Below are 17444 nucleotides of genomic sequence, written 5' to 3' on the forward strand. Positions count from 1 at the left end.
TGTTTTTAAATGTGAAGCGCTTTGTGTTGCTCTTAAGTATGAAAGGCGCTTTTATAAATAAAGTTTGATTTGATTTGATTTGATTTGATGAAGAACTGGATATATCCAAATTTAATGAGGAACATTGTCAACATTTATTTGAGAATCTCAAAGAACTCATTCCTTCTATTTCAGAAAAATTCATATCTATTTGTGACAATCCTTTATCTAAAGTTGAGCTGCTGAACGCATTAAAAAGGATGAACAATGGTAAATGTTCCGGAAATGATGGTCTTTCCAAAGAATGTTATTGTCACTTTTGGGATGTCATCAATCATCTTATGGAGATGTACAAGGAGTGCATTGAACAGCAAGAAATGACGTCTACATTGAAACAGTTTAATTACTTTAATACCCAAACCAAATAAAGAGCTGTCATAATAGAAAACTGGAGACCGATTACGCTTCTGAATGTAGATTATAAAATATCAGCTCTTGTTTTTGCCCAACGATTGAAAAGTCATTTACATGAGATTTACATATTAGAAACAATATAAGATTAATTTTAGATTTATTAGATTATTATTTATTAGATTATTCAGAACACATTGATTCCGAAGCATTCATCACGTTCTTAGACTTTTACGAAGCTCTTGACACTGTGGAACATCCATTTCTTTATGATGCTCTAAAGTCGTTTGGCTTTGGGGTAAATTTCATATTTATTACTAAAATGTTCTACACTCATCATCAGCTCTATTCTTCTTTATCCTAATACTACCCAAAGATTTTCTATCAATAGATCAGTGCGCCAACGATGCCCAATCTCTCCCTTTTTCTTCTTGATTGCTGCAGAATTACTTTCATTAAGGATTAAAATTGCCCAGATTTACTAAGTTTATCCATATTTCAAAAGGAAATCAAAATAACCCAGTTTGCAGATGATACTGCATTATTCTTAAAAGATAAAAACCAAATTGACCTTTCTTTAAGTACAATTAAATCATTCTCAGATGCTTCTGGATTACATCTTAGCTTTGGCAAATGTGAATTATTAAGTATTAAAATAAAGTATAAACACATTCAGAGTATCCCTGTTAAAGATGCAGTTACATATTTAGGTATTAGTCTAACCAAGGACATCATTTCTAGACAAAAACAACATTTTTCCTTGAGAATTAAAAAATGCAAGATGTAGTGAATATGTGGCTTCAAAGAGATCTTTCTGTTTTTGGCAGGATCCTCTTGACCAAAGTGAAGGTATCTCAAGGGTAGTTTATCCTGCTCTATCTTTATTTGCTCCTGATTCTACTTCCAAAGAATAAACAACCTTATAGTTGATTTTGTATGGAAAAAAAGACTAAACTTTCTTCAGAAAGAGCAACTTTATGCCCCCAAAGCAAAGGAGGTTATGAACTATTAATGTCTCAGATTTAAACTAAAAATTTAAAACTAGTTGGATTAAAAAGTGTCTCCAACTCTCAGACTCAATTTGGTACTTCATTCCATTCAATATTTTTAATAAAATAGTTGGTCTTCAATTTCTGTTAAACTGTAATTATAATATCAAAAAAATTCCTGCCAATCGTTCCAATTCCTACCAGCAAGCCCTGCTTTCATCTAAGTTATGCTATACCCATAAGTTTCCCCCCACAAAAATATAATATGGAACAATTGTAATGAAGAGGCTGAGATGTTTGGATCCATATGCAAACGGTTTAATGGACAAAAGCAAGACATGAGCGTGGTCAGAGTCCAGGCGTGGGTCAAGGGAAGAGGCAGGCAGGAAACCGAAGAGACAGGCAGAGATCAAAACCAGGAGACGTTACTAGAAATACTCAGAGATGTATGCAGGGCAATACAAGGCTTCACACTGGGGTGGTGACTGAAGGCAGACTATATACACTGGTGGTGATGAGGTGGATTGAAAACAGCTGAGGAGATCTGCCTGGGTGTGGAGAGGGAGTGCAGGGTCAATATTCAGGTGAGGGCTCCCTCTGGTGGTCGTATGTGGAGCCAGGAGGGGAAATGCTGACAACAATGAAGATGTAACTATCAAGAACAAATCTTTATTTAAACAAAATTAGATAGATAAAAAAATGATGTATGTTTCTTATCTTTTTGATGAGAATGGGACCCTTCTGGACTATGGCAGGTTCTTAAATAAAAAGTGTTTTCCTGTTACAAATAAAGAATTCAACAGTGGAATGAAAGCTCCGCCCTCAGGATTAGTTCAACCAATGACCTCCCACCTTAAATATCAAAAGGCATCTCATGTAGATTATCCCTTAATAATTAATGGTATTGATATATTCAATAGAAAATGCAATAACAAACATACACACAACACTTTATGTGAAAAAATAAACTTTACACCTAGAGGACAAATGTGTTGGAATAGTATTTTAAATGATATCAACTGGAAGAAAGCATGGCTACTCCTGATACATTTTGGTTAAATAACAACATTAAAGAAAAATCCTGCATAACATTTACCCCACAAATATGCTAATATCCAAGTTCTGAGATGTAGTAACTGCAGTTTTTGTAAGGACGTCCCTGAATCGGTTCACCTCTTCTGTAAAATCTCTCTTGAATTCTGGATCCAATTAGAACGTTTCATAAATACTAAATTAATCATTAATATTATAATACATTTCAAACAAATTCTTGCATATTTTAATTTGGATGATTAAAAGGTAGAAAGTAGTATCAATGTGATACTCCTCCAATCTAAACTCTATATACATAAGTGTAGAAGAAGAAAAACAACTTCCAGATTTGAGGGATTTATCATTGAGTTTTATCAATTTTATGAAGATCTTAAAAAGGTTAATGTATCACTGGAATCATTTGTGCTTTTTTGTTTAAAGAATAATTCCCTGCACCTCTCATTTATTGTTCTTCTTTTCCTTTCTTTTAATATTATGGTTATGTCTCACGTGGAATTCATTCCTTCTGCTCGCCATGATTCCAATACATTTCTGTATATTGTCATTTACATTAGTTATTGTTTTCTTTATAGAGTGCTTATGGTTGAGATTTGTCATTTTGTATAATGTTCAATGAAGCTCTCTAAAAAAAGAAAAAAATATATGTTTATCTTTTTTATTTAAATATATATTTTTTTGACTAAAAAAATTCGTGAATCAGTAGATATTTTTAAAGACATAAACTTTGTGATTGTTGAAATGTTAAACCCTTTTTAAAATAGAGTTTTCGGCGTGACCCGGAAGTAAACAGAAGGACGTGCTAGCCAGCAGCGCTAGCAGTGTTAGCTAGCAGCGTTAGCTCTTAGCGTTAGCGTGTGCTCAGAGGACGGCGGTGTTTTGTTCAGGCGTTCGTGAGGTTTTTTGAACAGAAAGGACGATCCGAACTCTCAGCATTTCTTCGTAAATGAGTGAAAAAACGTCAAATGTACAGAATGTGTTTGTTGCAGCTGCAGGAACCACGTCTTCCCTTCAGTCTCTGAGAGAGTTGATCAGCGAGCGACTCGCTGCTGCTGCTGAAGAAATCTTCAGACTCTGAAGGAACCATCGTCCAGTACGAGCAGGAGCTCTGTCGTCAGCGCAGACTGCTGGATATCTGCTGGAAACCACAGCTTCAGCTCCACCAGATAGGTATGTTCACTTCTTCGGCTCCACGTTCCAGGGTTGACTGTATCTGAGTTCTGGACTGAGAGTACCTGCGAAATCCATAAACGTTTAACGTAACCTCCTTGTTTTGTTGCTTAAAGTTAGCTAGCTTGTAGCACCTCACATCCCCAAGCTAACATTAGCGTAGCATAAAAAAGCAGAGTAATATGGTTTCTATCCAGTTGTACAGTTCTGATCCAGATTCACCTCAGACGAGGAAAACAAAGACGTTCATGGATCCATTTGTCTGCTAGTGGATGATCAGAATGGGGCGGAGCATGGAGCTTCTGGTCCCGCTCACTTCAAACCGTCTGTTTTCATCTGCTTCTGGTCCGACACGATTTGAATAAAGAAACTCTCAGAAACGCAGTTTAAATCTTAAATTCTTTCATGTCTGTCCTCCATCATCAGAAAAACACATGGCCAAAATCTGCCATCGCAGAAAATAAAAAAAGTAACTCTGCAAACAAAAATTAAAAGCTACAAGATAAAAGAAATGATTCTGCAAATAAAATAAAAGCAACAAAAAGCAAAACGCTGCAAACAAAAAAGCCTTAATGATGAAGTGGATTATGGGATGTTCTTACCCGTGCACCGCTGTAAGAAGAAGAGAAAAGAACAGGAGCACGAGCTGAAAACAAATGAAGAGTGAAGATGTGAATTTATTTTGTCCACTCCACTTCTGCACACTGCGGAAGCCGGAAACGGCCTGCCGCACTTTTGTTTTTGGCTGGTTTTCTGGTAATAAGGAGAGAACAAACTTGGTTGTTTCAGGTCACCACAGAGTCTTCACCTTTGACAAATATAGTTATTTGTTTTCTATGGTTATATATATCATTATCGCACAATATGGAAAAAAACTCTGTGGTGATATTAAAGATTCCATATCACTATTTCTAGTGTTTCTGTTGTTTGGAACATCATTTCTTTTTAGTTAGCATAGTTTCTTGTTTGTCTCATCTTGGCCACCATAGAAAACTACTACACGAAACTGTTAAAAACAAGAAAAACAGCATTTCCATCAGAGTGGATCAGTGTGAAGCTGCTTGTTTCAGCTTCAGGTTTGTAAAGTTGCTTTTCAGTATGTAGGCTTTTCTCAAAATTAACTTTCAGACTAAGTATTGTAAAACAATTAATCAAAAGTAATCCATAATATTGAAAGGTGAGCATTAGTAAGCAACATCATTGCTAAAAATAATCTGAAATGGTTAAATAAATTATTGTTTATTAAAATGTAAAGTTTGCAAGATTTATAAATGTTATTTTCAAAAGAAAAAAGGAGACACATTTGTTAACAGTATCTAAACTGTTTAATTTTATTTTATTTTCTGTGAATTTTTGTTTTATTATCAAGTTTGTTTGATTTGCAATCTCATTGCACATGTATTTTCTTTTTATCTAACTTGTTAATGTCAATCTTTCGGTTCTGGGTGCTTATTGGATGAAGTAATTGCTCTGTCCAATCAGGAGCGAGAAGGTGTGTGCTTAGAAAACCTCAGGTCTCACTTACAGGCAGAACAGAGAGACGAGCGAAGGAGTAGGAAGCCGATCCACGCTGACCAATTTTTTCTTCAAACTAAAATAAGTTGATGCTGAGTCTACTTGCTTTGTTTGTGGAAACACAGTACATGTAAGTACTACATGTCTGAGCTTACTACGATGTGTGTAAAACATGCATTTGACACAGAGAATGTACGCTAATTGTGTTTAGCATTAGCGCGCCAGCAATGAAGCTAATTGTTGGAACAAGCTTTCATATGTTCAGTATGTAAGAATTGGAATGTAAATTTTTTGGGAGACTAAAAGACACTTTTATACAGTGGACCAGAGGAATCCAGTCTCTCTGGACCCTGTTGGTGAACTTTGAAGTACTCCAAAAGAGATTCTGGCTGCTATCCAGAAGAGGGCCTGTCCTCCCACGCTGACTCGAGTTCCTGCTGTAGTAAGCAATGAAATCTGTAAAATCCTAAGAAATAAGGAGTTCATGTCTGTCCACATTTAAGCCCATGGGTAAAGATGTCTCTTAGCCCGTTTGTTTTGGTTCTAAAATAGTTTTATGACAGTTCTTCTGATTGTGTTACTACCTGATGCTCTGACTGAGCTGAAGGAAAGCTCCAGTCGGTCCCGGCTGAAGCTCCGGTCGGTCCCGGCTGAAGCTCCGGTCGGTCCCGGCTGAAGCTCCAATCGGTCCCGGCTGAAGCTCCGGTCGGTCCCGACTGACGCTCCGGTCGGTTCTGGCTGAAGCGATGTGCAGACATAATGCTGAATCACTGCCAACAATGTGTCCACCACATCCACCACAAAGCTGATGACTGACAGGAACCTTCAAAATAAAACGTTTGATCAATATGATGATCAAAACGCCTCAAAGCATCAAGTACTTTTAAGTTACAAAAAGATTATATTAAAATATACTATAATACACAGAAACATGTAGTGATGAAAAACATTTACTCTCAATTACTAGATTAATCTTTAGGATAAAATACAAGTTTAAACACCCACTCTAATGAAAATTATGTGTTTTTAACAGGTTCTTGTGGCATTTTTCTCATGATGGAGGACATATATATGAAATAATTTAATATCAAACAGATAAATCCACTAACCGTTTGGAGATGTGATGGAAAGCTGAAGACAGACAGGTTTACATCTCTCTCTGCCTCGTCCTGTTCAAATCTTCTGTCTTGAAGGTCTGGAGAAGCCTGGAGAACTCCGTCACAACTAAATCCTCTCGTCTTATAGCATCTTCTGATCCTCTCTGATTCCACAACATTCGTAAACCTTAGAAATTGGACAGTGGGAAAAGATCGACAATATAGCAAAAGATAATATGAAGGAGGAACACTTTCTGCCTTTAGCATTTCTTTGTATGTAACTTTGTTTACTATTACACAGACTTACATAAATGCTCTAATAACTAAAATAATGTTAGAACTTACTCGTGAAAGGTCATTCCACGTGACCCTAGCAATATGGGGCGCTGCAGATTCACTTCGTCTATCTATGTCTATGGGAATGCCGCAAAGGAACAGGAAGTAGCGGCGGCCTTCAAAATAAAAGCCTCCAACCAAAAAACTTCTCATAGAAACAACCAATTAAAAACATAAAGACATGAGAGACATTTACAGTTTAAAACATTCCGATCATTTTCATGGATACATTTAGGTTAGAATCCTAGAACCAAATCAAGTCCTAAATGTTCCTGATGGAACCATTACCCTTGTCAGTTGCAGGATGTCTACAATAGATTCTAAACATTCAAACATTCACTTTCATTCACTCAGTTCAATCAAACACTTTAGTGGTGAGGTCATGCAACCACAAGGATGCGCCGTCCAGAGCTTTCATGTGAAGATCCAGAACTTGTATTCCTGCCGTCTGCTTCTCTGCATCACACTGTTGTTTAAGCATAAATGTCTTCATCAACCAGTAACCATGAATGGAGAAAAGGTTTAGTGTTTTCATTCAGAATCTCTGAAAAACAGACAGAAATCCTCATTTCTTCAAGAGTTTGTAAACTTCGGAGCACAACTGAACATAAATGGATGAAGTTCTTCATTTGGTTCTTCTGGAAATGACCTCAAACCTTCAATATTCTTTGACTCAATTTCTCTTTAAAAACACATCAAACTCCAGATGAAGGAGGCAGACAGTTTTCCATCACAGAAACTTGTTATTTTGACATTCTTTGATTGTTAGAGCTTTGATGTTTTTACAGTTTATTCAGATCATTTTCTGCATTGATTAATAATCATAGACTGTATATAAAATAACTGGACAGAGCAAGCCCCCCTACTTCCGTGTTCCATATAGGAAGTACCACTGGGTTGGAAAAAGGCCAAAGTCCCATTGACTTCCATTGAGAAATAGACAGTTATTTCTCAGTCATTTTATATGTCAGAATAATCATTCTTCCTCTGCTGCTTTCTGCTTGACGTTTGTTTTTCTTTATTTCACTGTTTTGGTTGTAGCTTAAAAAATTTAAGTTGCATATATGTGCATAAAATCACCAACCAAAGTTTAATCTTCTTCACTTTTCCAGCTTCAGCCTGAATTAGACGCAGCCGTCTGAGGAGCGCGAGACAAACTTGGACCTGGTCGTATTTTCAAACAGATAAAAAGATCCAGATGTTCACTTGTCAGGATGGTTATTTATTTTAAATACCGCTGAACGCGCTTCTTACGTGCATCTGATCAGACTATAACGTGGCCGCGCATGCGAAGAGACAGCGCGTGAGGGCGTCAGCAGCGTCACCCAAATGCTCCTTTTATCTCGACTAAAAGGAATAAATGTAAGTAAATCCCAAAGGACCGCTGACAGAATCAAATGTTGGAATGGTTCTCCCTCAAAGGCTTCAACAATGACTTGTACAATCAGCCCAGTCTCATTAAAATGCTTACATATTCCACGATTTGGGAAATACCGTGTATAATATACGCCAAAACCGGTTTTTGCGTGCATATAATACGCGCGGTCCTAAACGTGTTAAAATGTGTTTTCCACGTTTGACACGTCCCCTGGTGGAGGCGTGAGCATCACAGACAGCCCCACAAATGAACAATTTGCTTTTCTAACCCTAACCATAACCGTAATCCTAACCTTAACCGGGAACGACGTCATTTAGAAAAGAGCCAGAGGATTTCTGATCACGTGATCAAAACGAAACCTAAAAAGCCATTCTCCCGAGCCGCCGTTATTGAAGCTGTTTACATTCGCGGTCTCGTGGTCGAGGCGTGGAAAGAGGCAGACGGTTGCAATAAACTCACTCCTGATTGACGACAGTACTTCCTGTAGATTTGATGACTCAGCTATGACTCAGACCAATCGCTGGAGATGGGTTGCAAATGGTGGTATCCGTTTCAGGAATTGACGGTGAAAGTGGCGGCCTACTTTTGCGAGGAGAGGAAGTAATGCATTTCAGGTCTCACATGAAGCAGATCCAGACGGACATTTGAAGACAATTCCTTTAGAATCATGTTTGTATTTCTTGAACTTTGATCCAGTGATCATTAATCAAAGGATCATCAGAATCTTCATACATTCGTCAAGGAAACTTTGCTGTTAGTTTTTCATCTCTGATGATTCACAATTGTTGACTTTTTGGACCTCAAGCCTTTATTTTGAAAGACTCAGTGAGGCAGAAACAATAGAAAGAGACTCTGAAGATGAGATGAGCAACCCCCCCTGGAATGTTGACCCCTGTGCAGTGGACTAGTGGGGGAGGGACGGCTGAACCAATCACAGAAAGACTGCTGCAGCTTTCCCTCCAAAAGGAACCAATCAGATGTTGTTGCTTGGATTCCTTTGTCTGGAAGTTTCCATGTGGAAGCTTCCAGAGTCTTTTCTGTTTGTCTGCAGGCTGAGCAGAACTGACTCCTGCAGGATCACAGGAAGAAGCAATCTCCAAGTTCCTGTTTGGACCTTCTTGCTGTGGTTGTGAGGCTGATGATCGGAGCTGCTGCTGTTCAGAGGACTTTGGTGTTTGTTGGAGCTGAAGATCTTCTGCAGCTGCAGGAACCATGTCTTCAGAACCTCAGGAAGAGTCTGACAGAGAACAACTTTCTGCTGCTGAAGAAACCTTCAGACTCTGTGAAGGAACCATCGTCCAGAATGAGAATGAGGAGCTCTGTGGTCAGCGCAGACTGCTGGATATCACCTGGAACCCGCAGCTTCAGCTCCACCTCACAGGTATGTTCACTGCAGACAAACACGTTATTCAGCGGATATACAGTTGGTTAGAATCAAAGATGAAAACAAAAAGTTTAGTCTTTGTGTTTCTTCTTTTAGTTGTGTAACCAGACCCTCAATATGTGTGTAACAGATGTGAAGCAGTTTTAAAGTCGAACAGTATTTTCAGGGACCGGTCTTTAAGATTTAGCTTTAATGTCAATAATGATAAATAACAATCCAAAACATGAAACTGTTTTTGTTATAATTTCATATCAAATGTTATCACCTGGAGGCAGAAATATCTCTAGTAAATCTGTGTTTGTGTTCTCAGCATGTTTGAATTTGAGCTTTCATTTAGATGACAATAAAGACATGTTCATAACATTCATAAATTACTTTTATTTCATTTCCTTAAAGAGAAAAGTTCAGAAAGTAAAGCGCCTGAGGTACTTCTGTGTAAAATAGTATCATTTAGCTGGTAAAACATGTTTGGGTGGTAGATATTTTTATCAACCGGCCAAAGATTCACTTACAGCCCGTGTGTGAAGATATTAAAGTTATTCAAAAACAGAGTAACATGCTCTGTAAACCGTGCAGACGGTGTCTTTCTTCTAAACCTGGAGATACCAGCAACCTTTGATTCACCTGAAGCAGAGACACTGAGCATGCTCAGTCTCAGACTGAAATAAACCATAATTCAGAAACAGCAACGTTCCGACCTGAAAGAGTCTAAACTACCAGAAAGAATTCAGAGAGTTTGGTTTTAGTTCCTAGATTCTCCACTGGATGTGGATAAAAATGTCTGTTTATGTTTGTCTGTAAAACATTAAAGTTTATTAGTGGATTTAAAGCTTTGTTTTTAAAGGAAACGAACAAACATTTTAGCGTTCAGTTTTAGTTCTGCTCTCTTTTGAAACGTGAAACCTTTTGCTTCATTTTCAGTTTAGTTTGTCATTTTTGAGTTTTTTCTTAGTTTTCTGATAGAAAAAAACAGTTGCATCATGGTCCTTCAGTGTATCTGTTCTGTTGAAAACATGACAGGAAATAAATGTTTAAATGTAAATAACCTGCTGATGATTACACTTTTCTCTTATGAATGTTCACATGGGACAAATATAAGTTTATATCATGATATATATCGTTACCACATGATAGAAGAACAATATTAGGATATAAAAGCTTCTAAATCTCCAGTTGAGGGGTGAGTTAGAGATGACGATCTTTGAATCTTTCCAGGAGGATGAGGTTTTCAGTCGTGTCAAAGGTCACGGTCAGATCAAGCAGCAGGAGAATGGAAACTAAACCAGAGTCTGGAACAAGAAGAAGGCCATCGGGATCTTAAGGAGGAATGTTTCTGTGGAGCTGACAGAAGCCAGACTGGAGTTTGTCGTATTTTTGAGAGCAGGAGGAACAGGTCCAGTCTTGAGGAAGGTCTGGATCATATTCATAATCAGAGGGGAGAGCGGTCCTGACCAGAGCACTGGGAATCGGATCAGGTTGGTAGGAGGTGCTTCTGGAATCTTTATTGAGTTCAGTGATTTGCTGAACTGAAGGCAGAGTCCATTCTGAGACGAGAAGAGAACTGGTGGGGTTGCAGTTGAACTTGAGATGGGTTTCAGGTGCTGGTGAATGTGATGGATGGTTGAAGAGAAAATGATGTTACAGAAATCCGAGTAGAAGTGAGGAGGAAGTGAACGTGGACTGGTTGTTGTACGTGAGAGAACGGAGGAACTGATGAAACCAGAGGAGTTCTCTGCTTTGGTATGGAGATGGAGAATGTGGCTACACGTCCTTGTGGAAGTGAGACCAGTTTTTCTCTGGAGTCCTTCTAGTCGTGGTTCTTCTGCTTTGAGTTGTCTGAGGGTAAATCAGGGTGAACTTTACAGTCACTCGCATGATGTCTGGTTTTAAAGGCCCAAATTCACAGAACGTGTTCCGACTCAGCTCCAGCGTCCCAAATTCGAACCCAGCTAAACAGATTCGGAGTGCCATGGAGGCCAGGTCACAGAGGTTGGACATGATTGGATCTCACTTTTCAAGTTAGGTAAAGACTCGGCAGCCGTACTGAAGCTGGAACGGTTGCTGTGTGAATGCGGGTTAACCTAGGTTTATTTAAAACATTAAAACGGTTCAATATTCCTGAGCTGATAATGTTCCCGGCGGGCTTTTTAAAGGAATTGTCCCAGATCTTTGCTATCCAGACATATAACTGCCTAATAAACTTCCCATCATCCCACACAGAGGACTCTAAAGTTTACAGAAACCTGGAGGATTCCAGATGGACTCAATCTGAACATTCATTAGTGGAATCTTCAATCTAAATTCCTGCATCATCACTGGAAGAGTAAATGTTACGATTAGGGGATGATCCGTGGTCCATACGGATCAGAAGACACGGTTCGGACACGTGTGTACCGCGGACCACTCCAACCCCCACCCCCAGCCAGCGCACACACCTCGGGCTCTCATAATTTAAATCAATTGTCCGTTCACATCGAATGGAATTCTCGTCAAATTCCTGTAAATCCTCTTTGTTTTGACAAGCGCTGAAGTAACAGCTTGACGCTATCTTAAAGTCTGTTCCTGAATCTCCCGCTGCGTGTGGGCGGAGCTTCCAGGGTTTTTCCTGCATAGAGAATTTGGTGTCGGCCGCCAGCAGCTCCTGGAAAAGGGGAGATGTGGCTGATTCTAGGAGCCCAGACTGAGAGAGAGTCCACGGAGACCCGAATGATGACAAAATGATACAACAGAAACAATTATTTCAGTAAACCAATAACCAATATATATTCGCAAATATTTAGATTTTAATGTCAAGGTAACAATAATTATATATTTTTGTTTTGGAAACATCGCCACCGGACCCCCCCTCCTCTAAATTGAAAATGGTTCGGTCCGACTGGATTATTCTTCTGCAGCTGTTTATGACCGACAGATCCACAGAGTGTGAGGGAGAGAAGACACGCTTTAAAATCAGGAGTTTAAACATCTGATTTAGAGGAGAACCTCCATGAAAAAGGAAAAAAGGAGACAGACTGTCTATTTCCGCGTGTTCTAGAGTTGAAGTGATGAATTTGAGGATTTTGTTCAAATATTCACCTGAAGCTTTTGTGTGGAGCTTCAGACTAGAATAATTAGTTGTTTTATTGTGTATCAACATTAGGTTTGTTAGTTACATTGAGCCATTTGTGTTTTATAATGAGGTGATCTAATAATAGTAAAATATGTAAATTGAAAGCATGTTCAATAACGTTTATGAAATAACCACAATAATAGTAAAATAAACTTGTTAAGGTTACAAATCTGAAGTCGCCACGAGACACCACCATCTTATTTTAAGCCAGGAAAAACCCTGCAGCTTCTGTCACAAACTTTACTCAACTTCATAATGAATGACGCGGATGGATAGATATCAGGTTTATTTGATGTTTAGACCTGAATAAAAGCATCGGTACACGTTGACATTTCTGGATTCAAAGAATCTCCCAGTTCAGAGCAGCAGCTGTCTATTTTTAATCAAGCATTCTTTTCTCTGTTTTTGTAGATTTGGTTTCAAGACATGCAAATATATTCAGAAACTACATGTTTTAACATTTTGTTTGTGTTCAAACTCTAAAGATGTTTTGTTTTAATAAATAGGCCTCAATGAGCAAAAGTTTTGATGTTGCATATATAAATATTGTGTGTAGGAAGTACTTTATATTCATACTGAATATATGATTTGAAGCATTTCCAAAAATTAATTTAGCTTTCATATTGTTGTTGTCATATTTATTTATTTTTTTAACATTCAACTGATCCGAAAAATTATCCGAACCCTGACCCTAAAACTGTGACACAATCCGAACCGTGAGTTTTGTGATCCGTTACACCCCTAGTTACGATCCAGGCAGAGTAGCATTAGCATGGCTAGCAGCAGGGCTAGTAGCTCGGCTAACGCGTCTGGTTGTCGTTTTTCTTTCTCTCTTCTCTGGAGATGGAAGGTAGTTGAAATTTGATGAAATAGCGTCCAAATTCTGGATTATCACTCTTTCTTCTTACAAAATACACAAACATTTCAGGATCCACGTTTTGATTGTTAGGTTAGCGCTTGCTAGCCTAAAGACGACATTGTTATCCCCACAAATTACATGCAGTGAACTGTGGTTTTACACCAGCGTCAATCTGAAACCAGGATTATAGCATATAATGAAAGTAAGTTAGCTTTGTAAACGGTAACATCTGTGATATGAAGTCATCACTGCACAAACAGAATCTCTGGAGGATCCATCTTTCAGTCTGATTCTGCTCCTGGCTCTTTAATGGCGCTGATCCACTCAGCTCTCCTCTCTGCATCCTTAGGAATGAGATGAAATGATGTGAAGCGTTCCCTCGCTTATTCCTGTTTCTATGTTTGCGTCTGAAGGAGGTGCTAGCGTGTTAGCGCGTCCTCCCACGGGTAAAGGCTGGTTTATACCTAACCGCTCGCATCGCAGTGGTTCATCGGAGCAGAATCACTTCAGTCACATCAGAACGCTGCACCTGCTGGTGACGTCATCCGAGACTGAAATGTTACACCTGGAGTGCAGTCGCAGGCAAATCGCCTCATTTAACTTGAATTTATTTCAGAAAAATATCTTTGAACTCTGAAATGATGAAAACTTACTGAAGAAGTTAATAAATCCTGAACCTCACACAGAGGGAGACAGACAGAGGACAACTAGATAGAAAATAGAGAAGTTGCTGGAAAAATGTGTCTTCTATCTCGTATCTTACAGCACGAGAGAATGCAGTTTGTTCCTTTGTCAATTTAATGTCGTCTTTGTATGTCCTGCTTCAGTTTAGCGGATGAACTCATCACTTCCTCCTCTGTCTTTCATGTTCCTGCGCGCTCACAGATGCAGCAAATGTCTGATCAGGATGAGGATCACGTTACCATAAACCCAGAACACGATCGCGCTGCTTGAAAAGTATAAACAACAGTCAGAAGATCGCAGTTATAGCGGAGAGTCACAATCAAATCGAGCAAACATTAGTCTGAACGACGGAGGAACCGATCAGGTTTTTCTGGGCCGATCCGATACCAAGTCATTGAATTTTAGTGACTTTAGCTTTAATATCTTTAGAGCTATTGAACATCCATCCATCCATTTTCTTGACCGCTTCCTCCCTTTCGGGGTCGCGGGGGTGCCGGAGCCTATCCCGGCTACTGAAGGGCGAAGGCGGGGTACACCCTGGACAGGTCACCAGTCTGTCGCAGGGCCTCAATCACACACACATCCACTCTCACATTCACACCTAGGGGCAATTTAGAGTCACCAATGAACCTATGAAGCATGTTTTTGGACGGTGGGAGGAAGCCGGAGTCCCCGGTGAAAACCCACGCATGCACGGGGAGAACATGCAAACTCCACACAGAAAGGTCCCAGCCGGGAGTCGAACCGGGGCCTTCTCGCTGTGAGGCGAGAGCGCTAACCACTGCGCCACCATGCAGCCCTAACAAATAAGTCCCCAGTGGGATTCGAACCGGTAATCTCTTGATTGCTAGCGCGGGAGTTTAACCGCTAGGCCACCTAGAAACCGCTATTGAACATTTTAAACTAAATGTGATTCCTGTCCTCATTTAGAATGATTAAAAATGAATGATGACTTTGTTTATCATGAATTAGATGAGTGTTCATGAGTAGACTCTAAAAAGAGTACCGTATTTTCACGACCAAAGGGCGCACTGTGTGAAAAGGCGCAGTCTCATTTATGTGTGCCATTTCTGTATTTAACAGACACAAAGGGCGCACCTGGTGATAGGGCGCAAGTTTTATTTACATATCCTCTACTACCATACGTACCGGTACGCCCGCCTTACAACACACACGCATACACGTGTGCGTATTTAAAAAAATAGATAGGGAGCAAAACTGAGTTTGGTTGTGCTTTATTTAAGTATTAATTACATAACAGCAAGCGTAGCGTTCATCTGCTTCACTGTCTGTTTCCCGTCGGCTGTTAGATGTGCTCGCATAGAGTCACAAATCAGAAGCGACGGCGATGTGTGGAAAAAACCTCCCGGTTTCCTTACATACACCTGCTTCAGCCACTCCTTCATCATGTCCTCGTCCATCCAGCCCTTTTCGTTTGCCTTAATAATGACGCCCGCTGGAAATGTCTCTTTAGGCAAAGTCTTTCTTTTAAAAATCACCATCGGCGGCAGTTTCTGTCCGTTTGCGTGGCAGCCAAGCACAACAGTAAACGAAGCCTTTTCGTACCCCGTTGTGCGTATCGCTACCGTGCTGGTTCCTTTCTTCTCCACCGTGTGACTCACCGGGATGTCGAAAGTCAGCGGTACCTCGTCCATGTTGGTGATGTGGCTCGGCTGGATGCGCTTGTCGGCGATGTGCTTCTCGCAGAAGGATCGAAAGTTCGCCAGCTTTTCAATATAATCCGCCGGACGTCGCTGCGCTACTGTAGTCCTGGTGCAGATGGAAAAATTGCACCGTTTCATAAAACGCCAGCACCAAGACGGACCTCCTTTGAAATGTTCAATTTTCATTTCCACCGCTAGCGTTACTGCTCTGAGTCGGATGGTAACAGTCGAAATGCTCCTCCCGCTCGCTCTTTGCTCGATGATCCATCGCTCGAGTCTTTCCTCCAACACCGGCCACTTCGCTTTATGTCCGCGGAAACTCAGCTGAGTCTTCTTCGCCTGTTGGAGCTCGTTCTCCAGCTTCCTCCACTTGCGAACCATCGACTCATTGATTTTATATTCTCTCGCGGCGACTCGATTTCCATGTTCCTCTGCGTAGCTGATAGCCTTCAGTTTAAACTGAGCTTCATAAGCGTGTCTCTTTGCCATTTTAAGAGTTAAAGTTAAGTTTTAAGTTAAAACAGCAATGTTCTGGATAAAGCACATACTTGTTGTTTTATACACAATCCACGCCCACACATCCCCCTTTAACGTTCTCATGTTCTCTACCACGTCCTCATTGAGGAGGACGTGGTAGAGAACAGTCGCCTTACAACATACACAAAGGGCGCTCTGGACCAGAGGGCGCACCGCACATTTTGAAAAAAATCTAAGACGTTTGTATGCGCCCTTTGGTCGTGAAAATACGGTACTGAGGCTGTAGTTGGAAGGATAAACCTACATTTACACTCAACCAGCTTAATTATCTGCTTTGGTGATGATAAATCATTTCGTTTTAGTTCAATTAATTTCAAAGTAACACTTTGCCATCAGAAGTACTTGTTTTACTTTAAATTAATTAAATTAAGTAGGTGTTGCTTCTTCTTTTTTTAATTATTGTAAATGTCAGTCTCAGTAGAAAATGGCAGCTGTCAATGGATCATGACATCATAACCATGAATGACTGCACGGTGGTGCAGTGGTTAGCGCTCTTACCTCACAGTAAGAAAGTCCTGGTTCAAGTTTCAGCTCAGGGATCTGAAACAGAACCAACCACTGAGGACCTTTCTGTGTTGGTTTCTACCGGTGGCTCCTCCCACCATCCAAAAACATACTTTCATTCTTCTTGGCTGCTTTATCCCTTTCGGGGTCGCGGGCAAACATACGCCATATTAATTAGTGACCCCTGTGATCGAGGCCGTGTGACAGACTGGTGACCTGTCCAGGTGGACCCTCCCCTCACCCATCAGTCATCAGGTTATGCTCCAGCATCCCTGTGACGCTGAAAGGGACAAAGCGGCCGAGAAGATGAATGAATAGAAAATATCAATCGTCCATCTTTACTTCAATTTGGTAACACGTCATTGAATTAACTATATCCAATTAAACTTTTTAATCTTGATAACCTAATGTTGTTAAGTCATACAAGAGGACATTTTAAGTTAGATAGACAATAAACTAAGTTGAATAACCATATTAAATTGAGTTGGATACACAAATAAAACTAAGTTGGATAAACATGAAATTGAGTTAGATAAATACATTAAATTAAGTTAAATGAACATAGTAATTAAAGTTAGAGAAACATTAAATTTAGTTAGATAAACATATTGAGTTGAATGAACAAAAAAATTAGGTTGAATGAACTTAATTCAGTTATGTGTTACCAATTAAAGTGATTCATTTAAGTTGGATCAACCTTTTTTGCTTTTTAGAGAGGAGCTCATATCATCAGAAATGATTATCAGCTCTTTTAGGCTTTTTTAAGATTAAATAAGAC

At 39.6% G+C, this 17444-nt stretch overlaps 1 protein-coding gene across 2 annotated transcripts in view; it reads left to right on the top strand.

Annotated features, from left to right (window-relative positions):
• LOC112140913 (gastrula zinc finger protein XlCGF57.1-like) overlaps positions 1-17444 on the top strand; it is a 153408-nt gene that overhangs the window by 128334 nt on the left and 7630 nt on the right. The window contains exon 1 of one of the 2 annotated variants that reach the window (XM_024263935.2): positions 9281-9306. The exons of the other annotated variant lie outside the window; for it this stretch is intronic. The gene's annotated coding sequence lies outside the window, so the exon portion shown is untranslated. Of the gene's footprint in view, positions 1-9280; positions 9307-17444 lie in introns of those variants that run through there. 2 annotated transcript variants of the gene reach the window in all.

Source organism: Oryzias melastigma, unplaced genomic scaffold (assembly GCF_002922805.2).
Source record: "Oryzias melastigma strain HK-1 unplaced genomic scaffold, ASM292280v2 sc00283, whole genome shotgun sequence".
Taxonomy (NCBI): domain Eukaryota; kingdom Metazoa; phylum Chordata; class Actinopteri; order Beloniformes; family Adrianichthyidae; genus Oryzias; species Oryzias melastigma.